Genomic DNA, 7,380 nt, shown 5'->3' on the forward strand with positions numbered 1-7,380 from the left:
AGGGACAGAGAGAGGGTACACAGGGGCCTGATTCAGAGTTAGATGGACCCTTGCTCTCATCTGAACTGCCTGTGTTCACGCTCCCCTGGTAGGTATCCCAGCCTTGGAGGGCTGGTGGGATCTCATCCTGCTCAGCCACTGCCAGGCTGTCAAGCTTACGCCAGCAGTCAGCCCGGCACTTACCGAGCCCGTGCCTGGGGGACAGCCCCCCACCAGACAGGCAGGTCCCCCTGCCCCCTGCCCTCTCTGAAGGGCCCTTTTTTCTTTCCATTCCTGCAGCAGCACCTCCATGGGGCACACACAGCTTCGATGTCGGGGCTGGACCATTGCAGAAATTGCTCTTGCTGCGTTTCTCCCACTCTGCATCTGAAATGTGTGTGCATTTTAATCAGTTTTCTGCCTTCTTCTCCCCAACTTACAGTGAAAACCCATTACCGGGATAATCACACAGTGCCAGTCTTCGCCCCATCCCTCCAGGACCCATTTTGGGCAGCTGGGAGTGTTCATCAGCTGGCCTTGGGTGGATGTGCTTCTGTGGAAGGGGTTGCTGGGGCGGCTGGACCTGGCAAGGGGGGAGTCTGGGGATGCGGTGGGTGCAGGGCTGAACACCCTGGGAATGGGGAAACTGGCCAAGCGGCCTTTTCCATGCAATTCCCAGCTGAACCCACCCTGAGGACAGCCCCAGGAGGGAGCTGCAGGCTGGCAGGATGCTTGAGGACCCGCAGGTCAGTACACACCAATGAGTACATCTTGCCAGATTTGGGGCTGTCCAGGACGTTCCCATACCCTACCCGTCACCCTGCAAACCCAGCTGACTCCAACCCAACCTCTCCGTTGCTCACGAACTGCCCCCGGGGGCTGGCTAGAGCCCAGAGCATCCCAGCTGGGGAGATGGAGGTGGGGGGAGAAACCGACTCAGATCCGGCCATGGGGCTGAGCGGGCTCTGAGCACCCAGGGGAGCTCGGCCAGGAGCTGTTTGGTGTGATGGAGGGGACACCACGGCCACGCCGGGGCTGTGGGAAGGCTTTGCCTCGTGGTGAGCTCATCCCTGCAGCACCATTAAGGGCTGCAGAGCCCCCAGTCCTCCCCCGCCCCGCGGCCCCTTATCTGATTAGGGACCAGGGGAGGCCTAAAAGCCTCCGGAAAATCAAACTGCCTGAGCTGAGCCAAGCAGAGGGGCGACTGGGAAACCAAAGCAAATGGGCTTTTCTTCTCCTCTTAAGTGCTTTTCCCTGTCTGTCTTTCTGTCTTGGCCGGAGAGGCAGGGAAGGGGGAGGGAGACGGGGATGGAAAGGCGTGTCGGGGCGGCGGGGTGTCCCCCCCGCAAGAGCGTCAGGATGCTGGTGGGGACCCATCCTGGAGACACGGCCACCACGTGCTCTCCTGCACCCCTGCGAGGTCCTGAACAGCACAGCATGGGGACAAATGCTGGAAAAGAAGGGATGCTGCATTTATTTTTCATGTGTTTTTTTTATACATAGGTATGTATAAGTGTTGCTGAGGACTGGGTGGAAGGTAGTAACTTCTCCGAGAAGTTACTGGGTCCCTTTGCAGGCAGGGGCTTGCAGACACCCGCCCTGCCTCCTGCCCGTGTGTATCTGTAAGGGCTATAGGCTCTGTCTTCTGGGCATTGAACCCACCCATGTGCTGAGTTTTCCCGTCAGCCCTCCTTCACCCCCAGGCACCGCAGGGGCTCTGGCCATCGCCGTCGCCAACATCCAGAGGTCGGGATGCAAAATGGGCTTTCTGCTTAAGGCTGAACCTCCTGCCTTTGGTTTCCCAGTGTCTGCTGATGCCTCGCTCGCCTCAAGGGCTTGGTGTTTGATTTAGGTGCTGCAAATCCCCTCTCCCCCCTCCAAAATAACACCAGCACGGGCTGGTCCTCACCGTGCTGCTCCCTGCATCTGACAGCACCCACCACCGGCTGCTCGTGGCCTCAGCGCTGCTGCCAGCCCGCTGCTGATTTCGGAGGAGCTGCTTCTGAACTCATCCAAGTGGCTAAATCCTCCCCCGAATCTCCACGGGGGGGTTTATTTTTGGGGAAAAAAAAAATAATATAGGAAATAGCAAGGCAAGAAAAGAAACACTGGCCTCCCTGGCTGCCAAGATAACCGCCCCCTCCTAACGAGCTGCTGTAATTAGGTGCCTTGAATCCCCGGCGCCGGAGAAACGTGGTGTTCATCAATTTTCTGCGAGGATGCCGGGATGCTCCGTTTTAATACGGGGTGTTTCGGCACGTGGTGGATGCTCTCACGTGCGTGTGGAGCACAGCCCAGCACCCGCCCGCCGGGATTTACACCATTGCCCTTTCAAGGGAAACCCAAGCTTTGGCATTTGCCTTTTTTTTCCGTTCCTCAGAAATACAGCAAAAAATGGAAATGGAGCAATTTCCCCATGGGGTAAACATTTTTGGAAGGAAAGAAGGAAAAAATCACTACTGGTCTATTGAGATGTTCTCCTCTGAACCGCTGAGTCTGCAGGGTTTCCTACTCATGGGGCCACCTCATTCTCCCCATGCTGAGCCCCAACAACTTTGATAATGTTGACTTGTTATATCAGATAAAATATTAAAGGCCTATGATATAGCCCAAAATGAATATTTTAATAGAATGTAAAAGTTGAGGCAAAGATGAATCCAAACAGTAAAACTGAAATGAAACATTTTTATCTTGCAGGAAGGAAAGGGCTTGGTGCTACTGCTTTCATTCACCCTTCCGTTGCTTTTATACGCTATTAAAATATTCATTTTAATATTATAAATATTGCATTCAATAGCTAATGCGCCGTTACACTCTTTGGGGCACCCGAAAGTCAAAACAATTTGCTGGGTGTGGGTACCATGGGGTGTGCTCAGGGCCTGCAGCATCTCGGTGGCGAAATATCTCAGCCCGTTTCTTGCTTCTCCCACCCGTTTTCCTCTGCTGGCATCACCCCGGGAGAAAGGAGACCCATGGGGTGGCCCTGGGGACCAGTGATGGGGACAGTGGGCAGAGTCAGGGAGGAAGAGCAGGACAGAGCCATGGACCCATGTAATGAGCCACAAACCCCGCAGGAAAACCAGCCGGACCATTAATTACAATAAAAAGCTTTTTTTTCCCCCTTGCCTTAGAAATAATAATATAAAATTAATTTATGGCAATTACGGGATTTCTATATTTATGTCATTATCAGAACTATATAAGGAAAGGCGGACGGTATAAATGTATTTCGGGCGCTGCTTTGAAGGGGAGGGAGTTGATGTATATTTTTAATCATGTTCCAGGATCAGCCGTTCGACTCCTGCGCAGAACCCGCTGTCGGGCCGGGGCGTGCCGCTAACAAGGCAGCCGCTGTCGGAGCGAGCTTCTTGAGGGTGAGGGACTTCCTTGCCTGCGTTATTGGAAAATAATGGGAAAACTGGAGGCTTGGGCTGAGGGTTCACTGTCCTGAGGCGTTCCCAGGGCTTTTTTTTTTAAATTCTGTCTGGTTTGTAGGTGATCTATCTTCTTCGGAGGGTCCTTGAGGTCACGGCATGAAAAATAGCAGCTCAGGGTGTTCCCCCGGCCCTGGATCTTGGCTTTTTGTTTAAAGCCTCCTCAAAAAGGTGAGGTTCGGTGCGTGTCTTTTCCTGCATCTGAGGTGACAAGGGGTCGCGCCCCGTGAGCCCTCCCCGCCGCCTTTAATGACCTTGTGTTACCAGCGGAGTGGGGGAAAGCTAGGATGTGCCTTGGGGGCCATCGGCCCTGCGGGTGCCTCAGTTTCCCCGCGCAAAGGGAAAGGTGCGTCCCCCTGGAACCCCTTGCCCATCACCCAGGGCCCTTCACAGCGGCCCCTCTGCCCTCCTGCCTCGGCGTCCGGGCTCCGCCGCAACACCTCCGCAGCAGCTCCCACAGGGATTAGGGCTGGATTCAGCGATTAGCACCTCCCGGGCACTGTTATCCCAGCGATTAGTGCTGCTCTGGGATTACAGGCAGGTGAAATGCAGGCCAGGGATTACCGGGGAGAGGCCAGGCTGTCCCAGCACGCCGGATGCTTTCTGCCCGACCTGGCACAAACGCTTGGAATTTGTTCCTGCAGCCAGGATTTATCCACACAGAGGTTGATGGCCCAAAGTGCCCCCAGCCCATAGGGTTTGCACCCCAAAGTCCTTCCCAGTGCAGGGGCTGAAGGGGCTCTTGCAGTGCCGTCGAGAATGAAGCGATGCCACCGGGGTGAGGTGGTGGGAGATCATCAGTGCCAGCCAATGTCCCCAGGCTGCCTGGGGGTGATGTGGGAAGCCAGACCCAGCCCTGCCTGGACATCCCTCAGTGTTTTTTGGGGGTAACTCGTTGGGAAATCTGCCTTTGGGCTTTCCAGCATATCATATGTCTGACAGAGCAGGAGATGCTCAGGTGGGTTTTGTGAAGATAGATGGGACTCCGTGCTGGCACTGCGTTTTGACCTTCCCTGCCTTGGCTCCTGCTGAAATAACAAGATTTATCTCCGGCATCTCCCTGGTACAAGCGGCAACCCCACCAGCACGCCAACTTCGGTCCTTGCTCAGGAAAGAGAGATCACAGCCGCCTGCCCTTGCCCACCCCAGCCCCTCTGCCTGCCAAAGCTGGGGCCATAAATAAAATGCAACTGGGGTAAAAATACTTATTTCTGTACTGGTTGAAAAATATCCCAGCGGCAGTGCCAAGAACCTGCCAGAGGCGCCGTGGGAAGGCGGGAGGGATGGCACCCAAACACCCTGCGTTAAAAGCCCTCATCCATCAGCAGGAAAAGGCTCCTGTGACGGAGCGGGATACAGCATGATCTCCTCGTCATCCCCAGTTCCTCGGCCCCAGGGCCCATTTTGGAGTGGGGAAACTGAGGCTCTGCCCCGTCGCCCTCCAGGCAGGTTGGGGAGGGATGAATCACAGCCCGGCCACCGCTTTTCTCTGTCTGCCACTTCACCATCCCCGGGGATGCAGGCCCGTGAGTCAGCCCCCCCCTCTCCAAAGTAATCAGGAGATTGGCTTATAAATCACGGGATTTTTATGAAAACAAGTCGCCTGGGCGGTGGCGTGGGGCAGCAGCTGGGCCTTTTTTGGTCGCCGAAAATGATGCTCTGCCCTTCCCACTGGGCTCCGGGTGGTACGTCTCAGGGCAAACCCCATCTCCATCCTTTTCTTCACCTTGGTCCCTCTGCTGTCCCCTGGCTTCGTTTGTGAAGATCTCCCAGCAGCACCCAAAGGTACTGGGGGTACGCTGGGGCTCAGCCCGGAGGCTGTCCTCCCCCGTCGGCGCTGCCAGGCTGCTGCTTCTTGGGGGCATCTTCAGCTTCTGTCACCGCTCAAGGTCAATGCCATTAATTGCTGTGAATTATTTTGGCATTAATGGAGATGTCTTATGCACTTCCACTGTAAATGAGGCTGCCAGGAGGAACGCGCCGGCCAATATTTCCTGGTGAAGGGAGATGGGGAAATCTACGGCAGCAGGGAGGGAGGGCGAAGGCGCCCGTGGTGCTCATGGGGGTGGTGGAGGCAGGAAACCCACCCTTGGGTTGGGGCGGCTGCATCGCGTGTGGTGTTGTGTGCGGGGAGAGGAGACGTGAACCACACAGGGAACGGCTGCCATGGGGGCTTGGTCCCCAAATGCCAGCATCCTCGCCAGGCACTGTGCAATTGAGGGGAGTCCTGAGGTGCGAAGGCAGCAGTGCTCCCCAAAACCCAAACCAGTGGCTCCGTACTGGCAGCAGCAAGATGCCATGAGGGGAATCCCTCCCCAGCCATGCTATGAGCATCTTTGGGTCATGTGGAAGAGGGTCCCTGCGTGTGTGATGTAGAGGGGACCAGGCGGCCCACGAGGGACTGAGGCGAGGCGGTGGCTGGTCCCCCATCCCCAGTGGGGGAGAGGGGGGGCCCCAGCCACCTGCGGCCATGTGTGGGGGCTGCAGCTGGGACCTGCCTGCGTGCGCAGTGCTGCAGGGAGCGGGGGGACAAGGCTGACCGCCCCGGGTGGCACTAGCAGAGGGGGCCGGGGGGGCAGGGGACACCCCATCCACGGCGGGGATAGGGAAGGGGCCCAAACCCCCCCCCCCCCGGGATGGAGAGAAGCAAGCAAACCCAGCTGGTTCCCTCCATCCCGGGGGTGACGAGGCACGTGCCTCCGGTGCTCACACCTCTCTCCTCCCCCCTACCCCCTCCCCGGGTGTGGGGGGGGGGTCCCCAAACCCCATTTTAAAAATTATTATCCCCTTGCATTGCAGCCGTGACAGGGGAGGGCAGGACCAGCCGGGGTGCTGGGGTTGGGGGGGGGGGGGTCGGGAAGCGGAGGGGTGGAGGCTGCATCGCACCGCACCGGCGGGGAGTGGGGTTCCGCTCGGCTCCCACCTCCTCGCCCGAAAAGAGGAGGAGGAGGAGGAGGAGGAGGAGGAGGAAGGCACCTCCCCCTGCCGCCCTCCTCCGGACCCCGATGCGGCTCGGGCCGGGCGAGCGGCCACGGGAGCGCGCAGCGCGGGGTGGGGTGGAAGGGGTGCAGAGGAGCGAGGGGCAGAACCCCCCAAACTCCCGAGGCACCCGCTCTTTAATTTTATTTGCCAGCAGGAGGGGGTGCACCCCCCCTCTTTAATGCCGGGGGGGGGGCAGAGGAGGCGGGGACCCCCCTTCATTGCGTGCTGATGGCCGGGTCCCCGCGCTTCCAGACCCCGCAGGGAAGCAGCGGGTGAGCCCCGAGCCCCCCCTCGGCCCCACTCCCCCCAAACTTTGCCTTCGGATGCGGGGACTCCGCCGCCGAGCTGCTCCTGCCGCCGATTGATTGCATCTGCCTGGGATTAATTATTCACCCGCCTGCTCTGCGTTGTGTATTTTTGTTACGGTTGTTTTTTATTTTTTTTTCCAGCGGGTAGCGCTTTAATTCTTTTTTTTTTTTTTTTAATTTTTGGAAGAACCGCTCTTGGAGATCTTATTTTTATTCTTGTGCACGGAGGGGCTGGCGACCTGCTAGCCCTGCAGCATCATTCTTCATCCGCACAGCTTTTATTTTCTTTTTCTTTCTTTCTTTTTTTTTTTTTTTTCCGGGAGGGGGGTTACACGTGCTCTTCTCCCCCCATCCCGGCTTCTGAGGAGGAAGAGGAGGAGGAAGAGGAGGGGGACCCGCCCCCGCCGGCTGGGCGCTCCCCCGCTCGCCCTGCAGGCACTGGGAGTGTGGGGGGGGGGGGTTGCGGCAGATTTGGGGTGCGGAGTGGGGAGGGGTGGGGGGCCGGAGATGGGATGCTCTACTCGATGAGCTGGGGGGGGCAAAGCTGACCCCCCCCAACTTGAGCCGGCTCCCCACCCCCACCCCCCCCAATTCCACCGTTGGCTGCTTCTCTCGCCTCGCACGTGGTTGGATTTAGGGGATTTCTGTCGTTTCTTCGCTGCTTGGTTTGGATTTTT

Source organism: Chlamydotis macqueenii, chromosome 19 (assembly GCF_036417535.1).
Source record: "Chlamydotis macqueenii isolate bChlMac1 chromosome 19, bChlMac1.mat, whole genome shotgun sequence".
Lineage (NCBI taxonomy): Eukaryota > Metazoa > Chordata > Aves > Otidiformes > Otididae > Chlamydotis > Chlamydotis macqueenii.